Source organism: Sturnus vulgaris, chromosome 3 (assembly GCF_052056855.1).
Source record: "Sturnus vulgaris isolate bStuVul1 chromosome 3, bStuVul1.hap1, whole genome shotgun sequence".
NCBI lineage: Eukaryota > Metazoa > Chordata > Aves > Passeriformes > Sturnidae > Sturnus > Sturnus vulgaris.
The window spans coordinates 25,974,868-25,997,166 of NC_142245.1; the positions used below are offsets into that span (position 1 = coordinate 25,974,868).

At 38.7% G+C, this 22,299-nt stretch overlaps 2 long non-coding RNA genes across 8 annotated transcripts in view; one reads left to right on the plus strand and one right to left on the minus strand.

The window, feature by feature from the left end:
• Positions 1 to 19: 19 nt before the first annotated feature.
• Positions 20 to 22,299, plus strand: part of LOC148224237 (uncharacterized) — a 73,835-nt gene continuing 51,555 nt past the window's right edge. For 6 of the 7 annotated variants that reach the window (XR_015802211.1, XR_015802214.1, XR_015802210.1 and 3 more), the window contains exons 1-3: positions 20 to 4,459; positions 14,087 to 14,217; positions 15,255 to 15,365. This is a non-coding gene — a long non-coding RNA (uncharacterized LOC148224237). The remainder of the gene's footprint in view (positions 4,460 to 14,086; positions 14,218 to 15,254; positions 15,366 to 22,299) is intronic. The other variant, XR_015802216.1, reaches the window with a different exon arrangement.
• Positions 5,670 to 22,299, minus strand: part of LOC148224238 (uncharacterized) — a 68,185-nt gene continuing 51,555 nt past the window's right edge. The window contains exon 3 of the long non-coding RNA XR_015802217.1: positions 5,670 to 6,714. This is a non-coding gene — a long non-coding RNA (uncharacterized LOC148224238). The remainder of the gene's footprint in view (positions 6,715 to 22,299) is intronic.

A 22,299-nucleotide genomic window follows, 5' to 3' on the forward strand; every position in this document is an offset into this window, starting at 1 on the left:
CCCCCCCCCGGCCCCTTCTCTCCCATAACTTATTTTATTAGAATTTTAGCTCTGTTAAAGGAATGTAGATACTCTTGCACTCTCTTCTTGGATAATTTTTCAAACCAACAACATTTGAATGACTATAAATTAAAAACCTGGTTTTGCTGAGCCTCTGGTGATGCACACTCTTCTAATTTACATCCCTGTGATAATATTCTGGTAAGATCTGAGACAGAAATTTCGTTTCCAAGGACTAGACAGGTTTCTGAAACTGACAGTGGAATACTCAGTACAACTTGGGTGATAAGGTAGCACTCAGTGAAATAGCAAACAGCATTTAATAGCTTTGCAGTAAGGATTTTTTCCATGAAAGTGTTCAACCCAGATGGAACCAGGGAGTTTAGAAATTGTGTAGAAAGTCATGCCCTCACAAGATTTGATCACTGTCTAGGTCAAGAGTTAGATGAGGTTTAGACAAAGTTCATGTCCTGATGCTTTGCCATCCGTAGTGAAAAACTTGATAAGAATTTGATCATCTGATTATGCAGCTGGTACCCTATTAATTTGTTGTTAGCTTTCTGAAGTCCTTCATTTTAGAAATCTCATCTTTTTCAGCCTGAATGGTGTTTCTCTGGCAACCCTTTTTATGGGGTTTTGGAGCTGTGATCAACAAATAGTTTTGTTCTTGTTTCTGTAACATTTTCTGCCAAGGCATTGACATATGTGAAGAACTATGTTTTTGGGTTTTTTTTAACTCTATTGTTATTTCAATTTTGTAGGATTTAGTCAATAGTCATCAAGTCTTGAGATAAAGTGATATTCCCTGGAAGAAGAACAATATAGTCAAATGCATTGGAAGATGAAGAGATGATATATAGAAATACTTTACTCTTGGGAATTCTAGTAATGTCCATTTTGGAGTTCTTTCACAAGCTAGCATAGGAGGTGGTGGTTTGCTTTATGTAACAGGTTCAGTGCTCAGTCTTATCCCAGGAGTGATTCCCTTGAGCACAGCTGACTTCAGTCTGCCTCTCTTAATTTGGGGACAGTGATGGGTGTGTTGTGCATGCTAGACCACACCAGCAAAGTAGTCTGCACCCACATGAATCTTAGCAGAAAGAGGCTGAATTTAGCAACTTGTGTCCATCCCTCTCACTTTCATTTATAAAACCATTTGATAAAAAAATATCATGTCAGGTCCCCCTCAGTTTTGACAGTGATGGTTAACCTCCTGAGCAGCTTGCCTTTAATGATAATTTCCCATTTAGTGTCTAATTAACGTTTGGTACTCAGGCAATGTATGTTTCATGAACTGCTCTGCTGACTGAGGAAGCTTCAGCTATTTTTTGTTCCAAAATGATACTTAGCCTTACCTGCCCAGCTGGACAAAGCCAGTGATGAATAATCACTCTTATCACTTTTCTGAAATATCAAAGTGGTCTCTCCTCATGGCAGAGAATTCCAGACTGTCCTGGAGAAAGCAGGTCGTGTGAATATTTTTGCTGTATTCCTAATTGTTTGCTCTGGCAGTTCCCAGTGAAGCAGCTGGTTGTCTTTGGAAAGCTATGCTTGTTGTTTTGGGTTTGAACATCATGTGTCTTTAATTTTCAGCACTAGCCACAGGGATAAGTATCACAAATATCTGCTTGAAGGCCTTTTGCCCTTGGGAACCCAATATATACTTGGCAGCCTCTCTGACAGTGGGACTGAGGGGAGAATCAAAGTTGACTCGTTGCCTTATATCCCCTCGGGGAATAGAAAGAATAAAAATGGCAATTGCTGCTTCATTCAGTTGCCTGAGGCATGTCTTTCCTGTTTTGTAGAGAATAAACTAATGTCATTTCTAAAACAATCTTCCCTCTGTATGAAAATATTATTCCATCCAGTATCATACAGCTAATTCTGAGGCTTAACTTCCTCACGTCTCACTGTGGTCCCGGGGGGACTTCAGAATTCCATAAACTTCCACATAACCAGAAATGGACATTTGCATCTTCCATTCAATGCCTACCTCCAACAGAATCTACTGTCATGTTCTTCAGCTCAGCATACAGTAAACTCTGATGAAAATGGGTTTGTACAGTGCTGAAAATGGTGCTGTACCATGAAAATGGGTTTAAGCCTGCAGGTGGAAAGAACGTGGATCATGCTTTATTTATTGTGCCCAAGCTCAATTCACAGACTCTGATTTCCTACTGCACGATTATGACCTGCCTAAATGAGCATCTTGCTATGACTTCCAGTGAAGATATGTTCATTACTCTGCCTGTAGATATAACTTCCCAAATATTCCCCACTTCCTATGCCACACTGAAGTGGAATAGTCATTAGTGTTGGTAACATCATAGTACAAAGGGGAAGCCTGAGCTCCAATGTATGTATTAGCTAGAGATTAAACAGGGTGCCAGTTGAGCTCTGATTCTTTTAGAAATGTGGCTAGGCAGAACTCCAAGCTCACACCAAGATATTTGCTCATGTCTGCATCTCCCTTATCTCAAGTGGTGCAACTGCCAGAAATAATTTTCCTTAATAGAAAAACTACATGCATTTTGCATGTTGCTCTCTGTTATGTAGATCTGATTAGTTTATTATTTTGATTTGAAAATAGAATTCAAGTCTTGTAATTTAGATCTGAAAAGCATCTTTCTTTAAGACAGTTTTTTGATTTTTCTAGGAAGTCCATTCCTTTTATTTTATAATCAGCTCAACTCAGCAGAAGAATCTTATGGAAGATGGTGGCAATTATCAACCATGCAAGTCAATAATTTTATTTTCAAGTCTCCAAGTTTTGCTGTTAGTTCTGAAATTCAGTGCTATTCTAGGGAATATGTTGTTGAGTTGATGAGGGGCTTGTGATATGCTTAAATACAAAAGAAAATTGTAGCTGGGGAAGAAGCTCTTCAAAATTAATGGGTGTATTAGTTTAGCATGGATCTTAACTTTGTCTTGCAAAACACTGCACAGGCTTTCAGTAAGACATGTCCCATTGGAAACAGCTATTGTCTAACAGCTGAAAATATTAGAGCTCAAAATGGTTCTAATTATTCCTGATTTGAAAGGTAAGTTGGTATGGCTTTTTTGATGCTTCATTTGAAGTATGTTTGCATATTGCTTAATTATATTAATATTTGTATTTAATCACTGTGTCCAATGCAGAGAATATGAACTTGATCTGTAAGCAAGACCCTGTCTTTACAATTGCAGGAGTGCATGCTTGGCCCTGATTGTACAATTAGCATTGGCTTTCCTTTGTAACAATTTCCTTAAGTTATAAGCACTTCAGTTCTTGTTAAAGTATGATTCAATTTGCATTTTTTTTATGTCTGCTTCCAGTAATTTATTGGCATGCAAGAAGCAACGCTCCTAAATCAGTGTTTTGTATGTTATACAGAAGAGCCAGACAGAGGTGTGGCACAAGGTAAAGTTCTTCTATTTCTCCTTCCTTCTTCCTTTGAGCTCTGCTCCACACTAAGGTATGGAAACCATCTTGCACAACATTACACAGACATAAGAAGGCACCCCGTACTTGAGAAAGGACTGGAGTGAGAAAAGCAAGTGTGATGTTAAGAGCAAAGCACAGCAGAAAATACTTTAGGAGGATCTATAAAAAGTTTAAATTGGTAAAGCATGTATGTGGGTGGGTTAGAAAGAATAAAGCATAATTAAGTTACTGAAGCCTCAGCAGGACTCTGAACATTGTTCAGCTTGCATTGCAGTTTGCTTTAAAGAAATGTCAAGAATAGCCACAACCTTAGAATGGGGACTTTTTTGTAGTGTGGCATTGATTTTACCAAATGTATGAAGGCTGCCCTTTCTTGGGCTTTGCATCATTGTGCTGCAGGGTACTGAGTGTATTCCAGGAACACGTGAAGGCAAAAGTTCCACCTTCTGCAAGCTAGTGACAGAGCAGGGCTGTCCATATTAGGCATGGCTGAAAGTCAGAGGAAACTTTGCCATCCTGCATGACAAAGAGTGCTGGGCCCCATCTTCTCCCCACAGTGGGCACAGCCCAATCTGGAGATCCCTGCCTGAACACCAATACCAGGAGAAGGGTGGATGGATGAGAGCTTTGCCCTCTCTCCCTTTGAAGTGTCTGGGAGCAGAGAAAAGTGTGGTAATCACAGAAAAATCTCCTTGCAGCTACTGAACAGCATTTCTAATTGCTCTGTGAGGTGGACAGTTTAGGTCTGATGCCCTCATGAGTGACCCAGACACTGCCCTCTTCTGCTCCTCACCAATCCCTTCTCTTGCCCTTCTCTTTCCCTGGAGCTTCCTGGAGTGACCCGCAGTGACCACCACGGTGGAAGACCCAGGCTTCTCCTTGACAAGTCTGTGTTGTGCCTGAGGCTGACAGAAGAAAACACCACTGTGAGCTTCATAAAGTATTTTGTTGGATGACAGCACTTCTGCAGTTCTTGGAGCAGATCAAATCTGAGCCCAGCCATGGGAGCGGCCTGGTGCACACAGTGCAGGACAGGTGGGTCTCAAAACTGAAGCCAGATGTGGAATTTGGCCCCCAGTTCAATAGGTAGCCTTTCATTTAACTCTCCTTCTCACATTCCCCAAAGCCCAAGGCCTCTGGGATTTGGTTCTGATTCTTGTCCAGGCCCATGTTCCCCCCAACACACCCTCACAGGTGTGAACCCTCAGCAGGCTCTGTCATGGAGGGGCACTCCTGCACTGGCAGATCAGTACAGCGTTGTGGCTGGGAAGGTCATGTACAGCAGCTATAATTGTGAAATCATGAAGACTAATGAGGATTTGAGCTGTTATTTTGCTCATAAATACACATTCTAATGTGCAGGGGAAACCACAGCGTTGAATGAAAATATTGTGATCTTCAGGGGGAAAAAAGATGTTAGCCAGAAGTGTCGTGCCTTTCCATATGGTCCACCTAAAAAAAAAAAATAAAGACCTTTTTGAAGATGGCTGCCAGCCAACATTTCAGAAATATTTCCTTTGTGTTTCTACTCAAAGTGATTTATGTCCAAGTAGTCTCTAGCTGGTTCTCAAATTGCAGTAATGATTTTGATTGTTTGTTTATAGTTTCATCTGAACATTTCTGCCTGCCATGTCATATATTCTGAACCAGCATAAGTGTCATTTATAGGCAACTGCTGTGCCCACGTAGAGTCCATTGTTCTGTCTGGTTTCTGACTATTCACATGTATTAGATATAAGTTTTTTGGAAAGAAAAGAGAGAGAAAAGGACCATGTTCTTACCTTGCTGACCAAGAAAATAAGTTTTCAAGGAAATTATTCTGACAGATGTGTAGGGAAGTCAGTACTTGGGCCAAGTGGCAATTTTTTCCATGGGAAAAGTTAAAACACTTTCCCATGAAAGAGGTGAGTCCAGAGCTGCGTGTCATCAACCCAGGAGCTGCGAGGCAATTGGACTGCAAGGGAAGCACAGTTGGGCCCAGCTGTGGTGAACAAGGTCATTGTGCAGGACACTGCATGGGGAACGTGCTCCAGGACTTTAAGACTGGCCTACACCATGTCACAGAGGAGATTTAGCTGAGATGTTTGAGCTGAAAAGTCTGTCTGCACACCAGGCAGCTTGTTTTGCTCAGTTGAGACCCACGTGCACATTAATGGCTTGGATGTCCTTTAGGCAATTTTGCATGGCAACAGAGGAAAGGGAGAACAGATTTAAAGTAGCTAAAGAAAAGGGGCAGAAAGAGGAATTGGCAGTAAAGGAAAACAATATATTTATTGAATCAAAATTCAAGAACATAATGTGGTACATAGCAATATAAATATCCATATGGCAAATTCGGCTGTCTGTTTCAGTGAAACAACGCTGGTTTTTTTAAATAATAAGCTCCAACAAATACTCCAATGTTTTGAGAGAAGCTGAAAATGTCCACCATCATTATGATAAAACAAAACAGTTATCTATGTGGGTTGTCTTGCTTCTGTTTTTACCTTGTGGAAACAAGAGAAAACCAGTTAAGAGTAAATGAAGAAATTTTATTTTTCAAAGAGAAAACCACACAGTATGCAAAGAGTTTGGTTGTTGGTTTGGGGCTTTTTTCTGCAGAAAGTACCTTTTCTTTAAGTGTAGGTATTTTTCTTTTCAAAAGACACCAGAGAAATTAAAACTAAAGAATATCTTATTCTCTCCTTTAGTTGGGACTCCTGCAGATTCATGCACATTGGCCAACAGTCTGTTGTGATAACTCTCTCATCTGACTCAAATAAATCAGCTTGTATGATTTCACTCAGTAATTCCTTTACCAAGCTTATAGCAACATAATGCTAATTAAAAGGTTGTGGTCTGATAGTGTTTTCACTTATGCTGAGTTCCAATGACTTTAAAAGAACTAATCACACCCACATTAGAGATTAAAATACAACCTTAATCTTAAAGTGTAATAATACCAAAAGCATGATGAACTTACTGCAGTCACACATTCTGAGTAAGGAATCCACGAGGTTTTTATGCTGGAGGAAAGGTCTTTGAGGTGAAGGCATGTTCTTTGCTTCAACCCTTTCTGCAGCCTCAGTCCTGCCAATAGACCACCCTCAGGTGATCCTCACAGGCTGTTGCACAGAGAACTGTGCAATGTGGAGTGTTGTAAACTTAGCATCTTTGGTTTTCTTGCAAATAATTTACCAGACATTGGAGCTGTATCATGGTGACAGAAAGAATCTGGTGGTTTTTTCTGAACAACCATCATTCTTCATCTTCCAGACAGCTATGAATATCTTGTCTTTTCCAACATTACTCTGTTAAATGAAAGCCCCAAAAGCAGTTCTGTTACTGAAGGCAGGTGTGCCTACGGGTAAAGCAAGGCCTGCAGCTCCAGTCCAGTTTGTTCTACAAGCAGAGCTCAGGAACGAGCAGCTTCAAGGAGCACCCCAGCTATCAGCAGTCAAACACTTTATCCCACATGCTAATGTTAATTTTAACAACACAGCCCTAAAATTAAATTTTTAGAAGGCACAAAGAGTACTGGGAGTGGAAAGAACAGAAGTTTTTGATGGAGGGAAATAGCATTCACACTTTGATAAGCTACAAAAATGCCTTTTCCAAACAGAGGTGCTTTGTATTACACCATTCCTGTTGGCTGTTTGGGGGTTTTCCATTAGATGTAGGAACTTCTTGCCACAGTAATAAAGGTCAGGCACTATTGTGCCCCTTTTATGATACTGACTAGCACAAATCATGTATACAAACTCAGGAAGTATTTATTTATGTGGAATACATACTTAAATAGTGGACTACAAATCATTTAAAGATGCCTGTGATATGAATCATGCCTCAATTTCATGGATAAGTGGAAACATTATGCAACTTACTGAGTTTTTAAAGCACTAACGAATGTGAACTATACAGCAGACTGGAGCTGGACCTTTTCACCCCTTCTAATATAAGCTGTGGCTATTTAATATTCCTCACTAGGGAGTAATGCTGACCTACAAGTCAGCAATATATTAGGCACCAGAGCCATGAACCTAGTGAGAACATAAACTAAACTGATTTTCAATTTTGGTACATTACAAAAAGGACCATTATTGTGAGGTTAGGGATGTCAAAGTTGGTGACCTGGTATAATGAAGTATTCCCTGCCACATAGTCATGCATGAAAAGTAATTGGAGGCAGTATAAACTTTTGGAGGCTTAGGACTTTTTCCTTCTTAAATTAAATATTCTTTTCCACATTTTTTTTAATTTAAAATAGAAATTTTTTTTGTGAAGCATCATAAAAGAAGAAATGATGGTCCTGTAAAGTTTGTAGTTGGTGGAGAAATGTGTGTTTAGGAATGAGGTCACATCTTAACGCTTGGGTTACTTCCATAAGGCACTGATGAAAAGCAAGTTACTACCTGCCAGCTAGGAATGACATTAAAATATTATGGCAGCATGTGACCAGCTTTAGAGCTTAAAATCCTGAAAGGACAGAGACAATGTCCCCTTTGAAGAACATTCCTGAAGATCACTTTACAGTTTCTGCTAAGCTTTAAAACAAAGAGTAAACTGCTTCATGTCTAAGCAGCAATGATTTAGGTTGTGCCTTCTTAGCTGCAACATTCACATCTGAACACCCACCCCTTAAGTGTACACAGGTCTTTCAGCTTGTCCGTCAGACATGTGTCCTAGCACTTTGTCTAGGGAATGATCTTTTATTACTGTGGACCCCATGCTTCAGGGCTTCACTTATGGCTCCACATCCCAATTTTCTGTGCTGGATTTGACCAACTTATTTCTGATTTCCTGTGGTACAGCCTCCTGTGAGTGGGCACAGCATCTCTCCCCAGGAACTAGACTGCAGAGGGCACTCCTATATAAGAAGGAATTGCAGTTTCAAAGCTCATTTACTTTTTGCCTTGATGATTCCTTGTAATTTTTTCTCTTTTAATAATTAATGACACTATTATTGCACTAAAAGGAAAATCTTATTATTCTTGACAATTGGTTATGTTATGATTATTTAATTTCCCCCTCTCCCCAAGTTTATACAATTACAATGGCTGTCAGTGCTCATATCATGTTCGAGTCATCAGCCTCAGAAATTAAAAGTACAAAGAAGGACAACCTATTAATATGCCATCCCTAGGCATAACTTGAGCACAGCAGCACAGGGAGTGCATAGATGAGGACAGAGATGGCTTTTGCCATGTGCCTGGGAAGCAAGAGAAATGCTGTGTGAGGCAGATCATCCATGGAGCAAAGGGCAAAAAGCCCTTTCCTCTTGCCCTGTCTCCAGGACGGTTTGTTGGCAGCATTACTTGGGTGCGGATTTCAGCGGTGACTGTGAGAACAGAGGCAGTTTCAAACAGTTCCTGAGCTTCATGGGGTGGATTTCTGCCCCCTAAACTTACTGGGAGATGGGGCTGTTTGCTGGCATAGTGGAAGGAGTATGTTGGATGGGGACTCTGAGTAGCAAACAGCTGGGTAAAGGCTGCCATAATGCAAACTCCTCTCCAGAGCTGTGATAGCACTGAAACCCTGAGATGCCCCAAGATTAGGAAGCAGTGTAGTTCGTGACAGCCTCACACACACAGACACACACACACACATATACACACTCCATTTTTATCAGCTAGAGGTAAAACCTGCAGTGTCAACCAGCAACTCAGTCTTAAGGCTGAATATCTTAAACCTAACAGAAGTAACTCCAGAAGTTCAGATGGAGCCTATGGAGCAGTTTTAAATGTCCTTCCAATATTTAGCTTTGTTTAATGAGAACAAGTCCATTCTAGCCTTGGCTTCTGCAGGGGATACAGCTCACATATCATCCAGCTGACAACAGAAGGGTTATTTCATTTCCTGTGGGTAGTGGAAAGTGATCTTCCTTTTCACACTTACTTCTGAAAGCTTGTCACAGGGAAAGTGTAAGATCAGGCTAATGCTATGCAAGAGGCTGACTGAGCAAGGAGAGTGGGACCTGGCTGTCAGAGCAGCACACACTTCCCAACTGAGCCTTGAATCATGTTTATTTTCAAACTAAAGATCTCACATTTCAAGTGAGAGGTTTGCTCAGGAAAATGCATGCATTTCATATTTCATTACCACATGCTGCATATGTCATACAGTGGTTAAGAAATGAAGGAGTGTGGAAAGGACAGTTATTCGGGGGAGCTGTAACCATAAAGATTCCATTGAATAGGATTTTCCCTAGTTCCAAACTGTTATCTCACTAGATAAAAACATTGTGCTTTATGATTAAACTGATTGTATTGGACAAGCCAATCTGTAGCCCTAGAAGCTTGGATTTTCAAGTGTGCTGAGCACTGGCAGCTGCAACCAAAGTCAGTGGGGACATTTAAAGTGCAAATAATGCAGAGTTCTATAAAAATTCAGGCCAGAAGCTGTCTGTGAAATGGGAGTAGAGATGCTACCTTGCCTCACAGGGGTGCTGTGAGCATTTGTGGCACAGCTACTAGCACTGGTGAGAAGTTACATTGAAAAGTCCAATAAAAAATGCATTTCTTTTTTCAGATCAGGGTATTATTATAAATGTTAAAAAAGGACCTCAAGCCACAGACTGAAGAGTGCAGAGGAAACAAATATGTAGACTGAATGGATCATGCCCCTCTCTCCTAAAATAGCTTAAAAATAGTATTAGGCACACCACATGAACTGAATTAATCTTGTGTAGGCCTATCTAATTCTAGCATTCCCTACAGAATTCCCCCTAAAGCAGGTGTGTGGTACTTTTAAAAATATGTGCTATATAAGTATAATAAATATGCATAAGTAATGTGTATTTAAGTAAACAAATCTTCATAGATAGTCCAGTAAAGGGACAGGAAGATGATTAAGGAACTGATGCATCTGCCATGCAAGGGGAGGCTGAGAGGGGTGAGATTGCTGAGCCTGGAGAAGAGGAGGCTCATGCTGGGAATCTCATCAATGTGTGCAAAGGGAGGCTGTAGAGGAGACAAAGTCCTCTCAGTCCTATCCATTGAAAGGAAAAGAGGCAAAAGGCACAAAATGAAACACAGGAAATTCCATTAAGATAATTTAAGTAAAAGATAATTTTACTACAAGCGTGATCCAACAGTGGACAGAGTTGCCTGGTGAGATTGTGGAGATATCCCCGGAGATATTCCAAATTCAACTGGGCACAATCTTAAGAAACCTGTTCCCATCGACAGGAGGTTGGAGTATATAATCTCCAGAGGTGCTGTCCAAACTTATCCACTTTGAGATAATTGAGGAAATATTTTTTTAATTTCTTCTTTATTCACTTTCTTTGCAGAATTGATAGAATACATTAAGTTGCCTTCTGTTTTGGGTTGGGGTTTCTGCTTTTTTTTTCTCCTTTATCAACTTTATTTTTTTCATTTTGAGGATGATGCTCTCTAACTTTAGAGGTCATTGTAATCTTCTGCTAGGCCTGCTGAAGATGAAACCTTTATTCTTTGTGCATGAAGTTTCAGAACATTACTGAGTGCCCTACTGACAATTTGAAAACAAATAAAAAGTAGGCATGGATTGTAGCAGAAACTGAAATGAAAATATTCTCCCTACTATCACTACAAAAACTGAATTTATTTCAATGTACTTTTCAACTGGATAGGGAAAACGCTTGTAATAGGTAAGGACTAATTTGTCCATAACTACCTATGAACTGAAGAACTGACCAAGAATGAAAGCTGACATCCTAATAATAGTGGTAGGGTGAAATTATTGTATAAGAACAGAAATTTGTATATTAAATCTTTTGGGGGAGTGGTTTTAAGGAAATGGAAACACCAAAATTGAATATCCATAAAAACAGTAATTAGAATTATCAGTAAATATTGCCCTGTAGCCTACTGTTTCGGCTGAGACAGTTTTGTAATGTTTTAGATACCATGACAGTAATTTATATGCTTCTCTTCCTAAATGTTAGGACAAACTGTATTCTGTTGCCTTAATATATTTCCTGCCTTTCCATGAATGATTGTGACTAACCTATTCCCTTAATATTCCTTTTTGCTAGGTTTTCAAATTAGTATTTGACCATATAATGACTGGCATGGCATAAACTCAGCAGTGTACCTTGCCAGAGTGATGGGAACACTTCTAAATACTGCTGCATAAAGGATGGAAATACAGCAAATCATTTAAATTATTAACACAGTTACTATTACACAGGCTGGAAGAAAATTAGAGAATGATTCACAATGTTTTGTTACTGTAATAATTAGTTGTATTTGGCTTGTGGTAACATTGAAAAATTGTTCAACACAGCTGCAAAAAATCCCTATCAAAATCTATAAATACTTCACAGTAAGCAGAGACAACACTGCGTCACATTGTACATTTTAGTCATGGAAGATCTTAAAAGCAGATATTATTTTTTTTCTTTCACAATTTTTTCCTTTTTCTCCTCTTTAACATTAGTTTTTAAACTATTTGTTCCAGTTGAGCCACACAGATATTTCTTGCTGGTTTGTTTTGCTTTTTTTCTTGTAGTACTCTGAAAAATACAACTGTCTGGTACATTTATATCATGTGAGCGTGTAATGAATGTTATTAGATCATCTTTTTGCTCATCCAAAATTCTTAAGGCTCTTCTGTGCCTTATCTGCCCAGTTTCAACAATGCCCCAAGCACTGAATTTTTTATGGTGGTATCCAGGCTGATTTCCAGACAGACCAAGTTATGTATAGTTAAGGGTTGGACTCAATATTAGAGGCCTCTTCCAATCATAACGATTCCATTGCACTATGCTCACTGGAATCCCTCACAACATTATTATGCCTGTTGACCAGATTATTATCTGTTGAATAAGATGAGAATGAATAAAAGCAAGGATTTCTTTAAGTGCCTTGAAGGTGGAAGACAAAACGGGGCACTGGCAGTGGAAAGACGAAGACATCCCTTGGGCCCCAACAGAAAAACTGAGAAGCTTAAACCACTATTTCCTTCGTTTGAAGAAATCCATTAATGAGTGTTCTAAACCTCACTTTTCCGAATTTCCTGAGCTATAGCAAGGATCTTTGGTTTTGGTTAAAGACTGTTTCACAAAGACTTGTAAGAGTCACTGAGGTGTTTTGCTGGTTCCTTTCTGTGCCATGCTCGGCAACCCAAAACAGGATGAAAATGGCCAATTCAGAAACAGCATTTAAAGGACCCAAAAGAGAGTTTCCATCAAACATTAGTCATTTTTTGCTCAGCTGGGGGTTTTTGAGCTATTTATCAAGTCCAGGTAGAGAAATTAACATTTCTGAATAACTTTAGAACAAATTATTAGTGGGACCATGCTGAGTTGTATATCGTTTTCTTCTATAAAAATATTTTCCATTCTATTTTGTGGGACATTTCTAACTCAAAGGATTCTTGCAAAAAATTCCAGAGCATTATTGCAACAATATAGAGGGAAATGGTACATAGCAGAATGATAATTGCATACCATAAATTGTGGATTGAAATTTAGTTAATGCCTTTGCTTGCTTCTAACTTTTGAGTGAAGGCATGTAATATACCACAGGGCTTATATAGTGCAAGCAAAACTGTGTCCAATATTTCTGTCTCTTTTCTTACGGTTTTTTAAGTTCACATGAGTGAATTTAGCCAGAATGGTAAACCTGAGACATAGAATATTGAGAATATATCTCTGTCAAAAATAAATATTCTTCTTGGTGACATTGGGGGACATAGAGGTAATATTTTTGTAAACATCGTTATGTGTACTGCAAACACACTGGACACGATGGCTGGAAGACGGACCTCGAGCACTGTGTAATCACATAATAAAAAATAGTGCTTGTTCTAAAGTTGGTATTTAAAGTACTGTCAGACAGCAAGGAAAGGGAGCAGGAACATCAGGATGTGACTGGAAAGTGAGGTGTGAGAGGCTGAGTACCTGGCTCAGAGTGGCAGCTGTAGCAGCAGCAGCAACTCTCTCTCCTAAATCTTAGCCAGCTCTTCAGTAGCAGTCTCAAGTAAAAAGGAGAACTGGAAGACAAATAAATTTACTAACTTTTTATCTTCTTTCCATGGCAGCTTTAACTGCTTCAATTTGAAGTTCAGGTGAAGGTTGAGTCTTGTCTTATTTTATCTAAATGAGTTCATCTGTCTCATATCATGGCTTTACTTTGTTACGCATTTTAGCCTTCTGCTCTTTTTCATGTGAGGTAGTAAATACTGGCTCTTTTCAACAGCTGAAATGTCAGGACACAATCATTTTGCATGTGCTAGATAAAATCTATGAAATGCTGTGTTTCTTTTCCAGTGACCTCTGGAATGAAATCACAGTTTGTAGTGCTAGAGGATTGGAAGTGACGTCCAGGGTCACCAAACCCAGTGCAGAGAGTTCAGTCCAGCATACAGGCATCACATTTATGATCTTTCTTACATGCCCACGGAGTGCTGAGGGTCTTTTGGGTTGGTTAGCTTTGTTTTATTTTAGAAAGGTTTGAACACTTCACTGCAAGCGGACACTAGATTAGGAAACAAATTATTGCTCTTTAGTGGAGCCTGAAGCCAGCATCCTCGAACAGAAGAGAGCTTGAGGGATCAGTCATATTTTATGTATGCAATCTGGTGTGGGGATATTGCTACTGGATTCTGCCTCTCACATCAGTGGGTGTGGTGAGATGCTGACTCCATTATTACTCCTCATGTCAGGGATGCTGCCCAACTTATCTTTCTGTATTTCAGATTCCCCACTTATCCCTAGGAACAGCAAATGTGGAATGCCTACAAATCTGCTGGTGAACAGCTTTATGTAAGAGCTGCATTCAGACTGAGGCAGGCCAGAACAATCCAGGCATTTCCAGCTTCTGTTATTTGTGAGTACTTTACCCTAAATTAAAAAATAATCTTGATCTTGTCTTACTTTTTTTATGATCAGCAGTTTAAGTTGAAAGGGTCACTCCTTTCTCTGCTAGGTCAAGTTCTGTGGGTTTAAGTATTTTCAGGATTTATCATGTCACAGAATGTCAGATGTTACATTCCTCTGCACTTTTTAAATCATTGTTTCTTTCTATGAGAAAGTAAAACTTTGTTAGAAACCCATTCAGGTTTGCTTTCCTTTGAAAAATATGAGGCTTTTCTCTTGGAAAGCATGTCTTCATCCAGAGCTTACTGATATCTACCAGATCAAGTTTTAGACAAAAACGGAATTTTTAATAGGGATTTAGCACTCATTAAATCTGAGATGCAGTTTCTGTTTTTTGTAGGAGTTATGATATATTTTTCAACATGAGACCGTTTTAGAATCAAATCACACTTTTTGGAATTTAATGGAATAATACATAACCTTCACTATAACTTCTCAAATTCTACAATATAATACATTTGCTTAAGTCTGGGAGAAGGAAACTAAACCAATTTATTATAGCCTGTTGATTCACACTCGCATGCTGTGCAGTTCGTGTGAAGGCCCCATTTACTTTTTCACATGAACTGCCACAGCATGGTTTAAATAGAGATTTCTCTAGCAATAGTGTTAAGGTTTCTCATTAACATCATTTCTGGAGTCACTGGGCCAAGTATATCCCTAGTGCAATTCCACTGATCTCAGTGGGGTTATCCTTGAGATATATTTGGTCCATTGTTTCTACAGAATCTCTTTGTTCTTTTCTGATCTCTTAAAGAATTTTGTGACTTTGAACATTTCTCACAAAACAAGTCATTATGCTGAAAAGTTTGCAACATTTAAAAGTAACTCCTCAGGTTTTCTACCTATTTGTACACAGAATTACAACATTATATCCAATAACATACTGATTTTTTTATTATTTTATAACATTTTATTTTATCCTGTTTTCCAGGAATAGAAATAAATTTGCTGCATGTTTTTGTTCTTGTTTATATTCTTTTTCAGATTCCAAAATTTGATGTGACTCCCAAAAATAACCTGAGACAGGCTACAGGGATAGTTGTCATTATCTTCTGATCAGCTCTGCCACTAGCAAATTTTTTAAGCTAGTAATGAGTGAGTAGTGACAATCTCATACCAATATATTTTCACACTGAAAACTGAGCTAGTCTGATGTTCTATCTGAATACTAAGTGTACCTAACTTCATTGGGGTATTGTCAGGAGTGTTATTTCTATTAGGAAAATACAGTATGCAACATTAAAAAAATGTTAAATTCCATCTTTACATAAAATGTAGTACAAGTTAGATTTGTAATTAATGTCTGTTCTGTACATTATATGTGTAATTTACATGACTGACACTTTTATTCAGGAGAATGAAAGGCTGGGTTAGGGAACACAGAATAACAAAATTAATTCCTCCCTGTGATAAATGGTTAGGTAAATGGAAAAATCTTCTTTTCTCAAATTCTCAAATCTCTTATTCCTTGTCGTACATGTGCAGTTTTGCATAGACATTTGGTGGCTTTTATAATGTATATTAATTAATGTATATTAATTTTCCAAGCCAATTATGAACTTGGTACAGGAACTTCTTAATTTGTCTTTGCTTTCAAAGATTCTGTCAGCTATTACAAGGATAATGCACATAATATATAAAAGCTAAATCTGATTTGTGACAAATCTGTAATTAATCAGCAGAGGAAAGTGACTTGGACAGGGACCCCTGGTTCCCTGAGCTCATACTTAACTTGCTGTCAAGGTCTTTTATTTCTCCAAACATTTCAAATAATTTAGTTCTACTGGAGATTGCATTCTGCAGAAAACAGCCTGTAGGCCTCAGAAAAATTAAGCCACTGCTTAAACTGCTGCTTGCACAAATAACTTCTGCATCTGGTGATAACAAATAGAGGTGGAAATGCTGGCATGGGAAGTTCTACTGCTAACATGGCCTTTGCTTTTCACACAGACACACTCCTTCAGGAAAGTGCTGCAAAAGAAGTGCACCTGCGACTTGAGCTGCTGATTTTTTGCAAAATTTCAGTCCCCTTGAATAGTTATTAACAATCAAAGCAGAAATGATACTGCTTCTAAGGATGTGAAAAACTCTCATTTAAAGCAAATGAGAAGCAAAGCTTGTGCTCAAGCTGCAAGCACAGGATTGGTTTATGTTTATAGAGATTTATAGGTGAGACAAAATGGAAAATCGTAATTTAGTTTTATTTAATATCTCTCTCAAAATCCTAAAGACCACTTTCAGATGAATTAGGTGCTGGTGAGTACAGTGACTGTGTAGGCAAACATTAACAGCCAAGCTTCAGTCAGTAACAGCCCTGCATGTTATATGATGTGTTAAAAAAGTGAATGTTAACTAGAAACCTGAGGCTGTCCCTGTGCTCTTCCCAAAAGTACAGTGTGATCATTTATCTACAAAATGCTAGAGCTCAGATAAAGAGCTGAGGGTCTCATCTGAAAGCTGATGCCTTCAGGCAACACCTGGTACATCACTGGAGTGTTTGCATTATTAAACAGCTCCAATCTCAGTGTCTTACTCATGTCTTCCTGGTCTGCAGGTCACGGAGACCAAATGACAACCGGTTGAACCATATTTTAACTCTGATCTTTGCACAGAGTGCTCCATCAACAGAATAGTCAGAAAATGAGGCAATAACCTGTAATCTCCATTTCTTGAGCAACTCCTTGCATTTCCTTGTATTAATATCGATTGATTTCACAGGGCATACATGAAGCCATGACTCTGTGTCACCTAACAGCTCATCTTGTGCAACACAGCAGAGCCTCCTGAGCCTCAGCAGAGTCACAGAGTGGAGGTGCCTTTTTGGCATTCTCAGAGTGCTCTGGGAATTCTCTGTCATTCTCAGAGTGCTCTGCATCTCTTCTCCCACTGAGCCTCAGTGCCACCATGCACTGATTGGAAATTAAGATTGCATGAGATTTTTCACAGATATAAACCTTGCATGCACACCCTGGAGGGGCCCTTCCAACTGGCAGCCATCCTTGGACCATTTTGGTTGGGTCTATATTGTGCTCCCAAATCACTCCCAGGGGCTTTCCTTCTGAGAGCAGTGCAGTTTGGAGCTCCTCATCAGTGCTATCACTGCAGGCTTTCAGAAAGCTCCTGAGTACCTTCAGATTCTCACTGCCCTTTGGCACAAGTGGAGAAAAGTCCCTTGAAAGGCTTTTTATAGTCCAGACATTTGTTGGTTCCCAAGATCTTCATTGCTAGGGCAAAACCCAAGTTTTAACCAGGAGAGAGCTTAAAACATGAATTACTTCCTCATACTGGGAGAATAAGAATTTTATAGTCTTGTACACTAAGACTATAACACTTTTTTCCCACCCTTTCTTCGCTCACAGTTCTGCCCTCAGAGTACAAATCCCCGGTCAAGCCAGCTTTGTGGAGAGAAAAAAATCCAAGTGCTTAGGGTCTCAAGGTGTACAGATCTGTAATGCGTTCTAGAAAACCCATTCAGGCCGCTGATAAAATCTACTTTCCTGATAAATTAAACAAAATGAAATGAAAAATACTTTATCAGGTTTTGTCTTAATTTAATTTAATCTTTAAAATGTTTCAATTTGCAGAATCATGCATGACCATTTTAATAACACTGGACCACTGTCAGTTGAAAGACACAGTTTCTTGGATTATTTTGTTATTTTCAGGGAGAATCATTAACAGTGATGAGTAATTTCCTGGATAATAAGTGCATCAGGCAAAGCATGTTTTTCTTCAACCCGTTAAAATCATAACAGGGCAGTTCCCTTCTCCAGGGTTGCTGCTCTGCCCCGGATTTTCATCTCTTCATGCAGATCTGTATAGTCTAGAGTCAAACTTTGAGCAATCAGTACCACCACGGCAGTGTTTTTAATGAGAAGAGCAGTTAAATAAATGGAATGTCATTAAGACATACGACTGTTTTGGAGATGATGCCAAGAGTATAACAGAAAGATAGTTTAAAATATTACTTGCCACACATTTATTTTTAATGCATATGAAAGTATAGAAACAAAGCACTTTAACTAGCTGAAGAAATAGAAAGTTTTTGCACACACAGTTTCAAATCCCAGTAGTATTTCAGCCTCTTGGAGTTGTCTCTTGGATTGTAAAAGAGGGATCTGGACAGTCTCTCAATGTCTCTGACTCTTAAATCTTCAAGTGACATGTATATATGCTTAAGGAATGGGTCAGCTTGCAGGCAGAAATGTCCCAAATTTACAAAAAAAGAAAAAAAAAGGAGAAAGAAACAGATTGGTGGTTAGAACAGACCCGTAAAAAACCTTTCTCCTCAGCTGGCTGGGTTTGTGCCAAGATTCAGTGTTCACTTACATATGATGTGAAAAAAAGTGATGTGGTTGAATACTGTCACATGCTTTAGCTTTTTTCTGGTTTTGGACAGTGCTTTGTTCTGTGTTTGTTTAGTTCAATGCATTGAACTTGCACTTCCAAACCTGCCATGCCATTTCTTCTGCAGCAGCTAGAAATTTAAAGATACTTTAACCTAATAAGAACGTGTGTTTTTCTTGTTTTTTTGTCCACAACATACTTTTCCCAGAAAGGATGCCACTGAACATAAGATATAACTGGCTTTAGCTTGTTAGGGACTACATACAGAATAACTCTCTTCTGGGTCTTGCACCCATCCTCCCCATCTACTACCTCTTTCTTCTTTGTTGTAAATTTCCCATGTAATTAGCAGCTCATAGCAGTCACAAAGTTATTATTGAGCCAGAAGAGTTTTTAAAATCCTAGCTGTTCTTGAATTCTTTCCCAGGTGAAATGAAGACCAGCCCTGTCTCTGGAAATCAACCTTTCAGTGCCAGTGATGCTCAGTTCTAAGACCACAGCTCTGCAAAGCACAAGTTAGTGGTGACTGGAAGAATCACTGGAGAAACAGGAAAGAAGTAAAAAGAGGGTTTGAATATTAGACCTGCTCCTTTGGATTTTTCTTTGTTTCCCTGGGCTTTCACAGTATGAACACCACTTAAATATTTAGTTTACTTTTGGAAATTTTGAACAATGTTTTGTAAGCAGGGTAGCACAGGCAACTGGACAGACTATGTTGTGAGTCATCACTTTCATTCTCAGTCATAGTTCTTTATTTTTCAGCTTCGTGGCATTCTAGATGTACTCACCATGGGAACCACACCAATGATATAATAATTGTTGTTTTCACCCAAGAAATTTATCACCCTTCTTTGAGGGGGAACCAAAACTCTTGGTAAGCAGAAATTTTCCAGATACCCCAGGGCAAGAGTCAATTTGCCCAAACTGTTTGGCTCTATGCAGCTGCAAGGAAGACCAGCCTCAGGGAATGACAATTTAAATGATTGTACTACAGGTAATTTCTTACTGCATTGTAATTAAATGCAACATCTCAACCTGGAAGCAGCTCTATAAACTAGGGAGTACTGGATGAAAAAGATTAAATTATTATTTTCATTCTAGATAGCTAATGTTCTTCATTATCAGATTCCCATGAGGTGCTAAATGAAGTAACAAGTTAATTCATACTCGTATCCACTTTGTTTTTTGCAGTAAGTTTAAAATAACTCTACAGAGACATTTCAGATGGGTACAAATTTAACATTTTGCAAATATCTATGGGCCTTTTGCCTATCCATAATAATAATAATTCTTAAAGGAAGAGGTTTGTAGAGGCTTCTTGTAGCCAACATATCTTTTGGATACTTAGGATATCTAGTGCTGAATGATTTTGCATATTATGACACCTGCATCTAAAACAACAGTGTTAATATTAGCAGTGCCATCCACTGCAATATAATCTATTTTTTAAAATAATTATTATCAAGGATTAACCCATCATCTTATAGACCTTTGGGGATAAAAAAAGCAGGAAAACAATCTTCAGTGGCTTTTTATCGTGAACCCATTGAGACTATAAATTATTCCCTGCCTTTAGGGGAAAAAATAGCAGGAAACCTCAATTGTAGTTTTACTAGAAGTATACCCAAATTCTTTGCCTCTGGAAAAATTCTTGTAGAAGATGATAGTATGGAGGTTATTTCAGTAATCAGGAAAAACCCCAGGAAAAAACATAAATGGATTTTCTACATCCTGAATTTGGATCGCCTCAAACAGTGTGACTGACAAACATTGACAGGGGAAAGAATTATATGCAGCTAAGGGTCCTCCAGAAGGTATCACACCAATTCCAATCCATAGATATATACAGTGTTACAGCAAAATACTTTCCATGTCTTGCTAAAATTAGTAGAAGGATTTCTTTTTAATTGAATGGGAATTTGATAAAGAATAAGAAAATTATTAGAAATGAAACAGAGAGAAGGAACCTCCAAATATCCCAATTCACTAGACCCTAATTAGGTGCCAAGGCTGTGTGGGTACATAAGAATAAACTTTGCAAAGTCTGACATAGTGCCAAAGCCTGGCAACAGGAAATGCTGAGCACAAAATTCCAGGTTTCTCTAGAGTTATATTGCATTCATACCTCTCACCTAAGTTTGAGTGGAACATAAAAAAACAAGCAAAGAAATGTGTGAATAGGACTTTAAAGTAAGGCTTACTTGGAAGGAAAATGCTAAAGGTCTTTTCCCTGCTTGGTTTAACATAAAATACTGAACTATGAATCAGAGCAGTCTGAAATATTCATTTCTCCCCTTCCAGGCAAGTTCTCTAACCTCAAGGCCAACAGCTTAGCAAGTATTTAATTATTTCATTCAAAATGGAACAATATTTCCACAGAAATATTCAGAGGCTCCTCAGATCCTAGATTCCCCAAGGCACCTTCCATAAACTTTTGGAGAGAGATTTTTAAGCCAGAATTCTATTGGACAAAGGGAGGAAAAAAATCCAGGTTTTTCAAGTCCCAGAGGGATGATCCAACTGCTGAGGTGCTGGGCAAAAGCACAAACACGAGAACAAAAGCCAGTGTGCTAAAAACACTCAAGAACTCCATGAATCTTCAGATCTAAATTTTTCATGAAACACATAGCTGACTGAAATATGGGGAGCACAGTCCCAAGTCTCCACTGAGACTTGTTGTGGAACAAAATTTTGAATAGAGATTGTTTTAGCTCTCCTTCCTCTTTTTTGAGAGGGGCAGGAGGGGTTGGGGTTTTTTTTGTTTGTTGTTATTGTTAAACCATTTTTGTTTGTATCTGTTATTAGACTCTCGTTCATCACTTTGTTTTCTTCTCAGATCTTCATTTGTTACTGCACATGATTAGCATCAGATTTGTGAGTGAACACCATAATTTCCAGAATTCTTTTTAGCATCCTGTAATGATATTTAGTTTTTGAATTGTTATTTACAAATTTTTACGGTTTGGAGACATTCTGTAAAATGTGAAAAACAGTAAAGAAATTGAGGAAAGGATTTGTGAGGGAGTTCCTGCAATACTCTTACAGAAAAAGACTAAAGTCTTGCTGTGAAAACTGCCAGTGGAATTGTTTATATCCAGAACAATCCTTCCTTCAACTATGTTTCAAAAATCTCTCATAAAAGACAGTCCACAAGCTGTCCAGAAGCTTGCCTGAGTGACAGAGAGACTAAAAAATACAGATTTTTAGAGTCTGATTTCCAGAAGATACATATTAAAAAAAAGCTTTGTTTTAGGTCCCCCTTCAGCAAGAAAGTGGTTTTACAGAATTACTGGTTTTCAAATCCCATCTGTAAATGAGGTTCCTGCACCAAAGAACCTGCTATTGAGTTAGATTGCATATAAACTACAGATGGAAAACCACTTATACGAGCAGCAAATGGCAAGCAGGTGAACTGAGGGTTTGGAGGTGGCAACCAGTGGGTTCATTCTCTCATTTCTCTCTCCAGTTTCTGGGTTTTTGTCAGTGCCCCATGGTGAGGCTGGGGAAGGTTCCTTCTTTCTGGCACTTTTCAGTGGTTCTCTTGTGTTTTGATGGGAATGTCACAAAAAAAAAAAGTGTATTTTGAGGAAGAGGCCATGGAAGACTTCTCAGCAAAGTGATAATGGATGAAAATAATGGCATCTCTGTGGCAGTAGGAGACAGAGCATTTTTTTTTAACTGG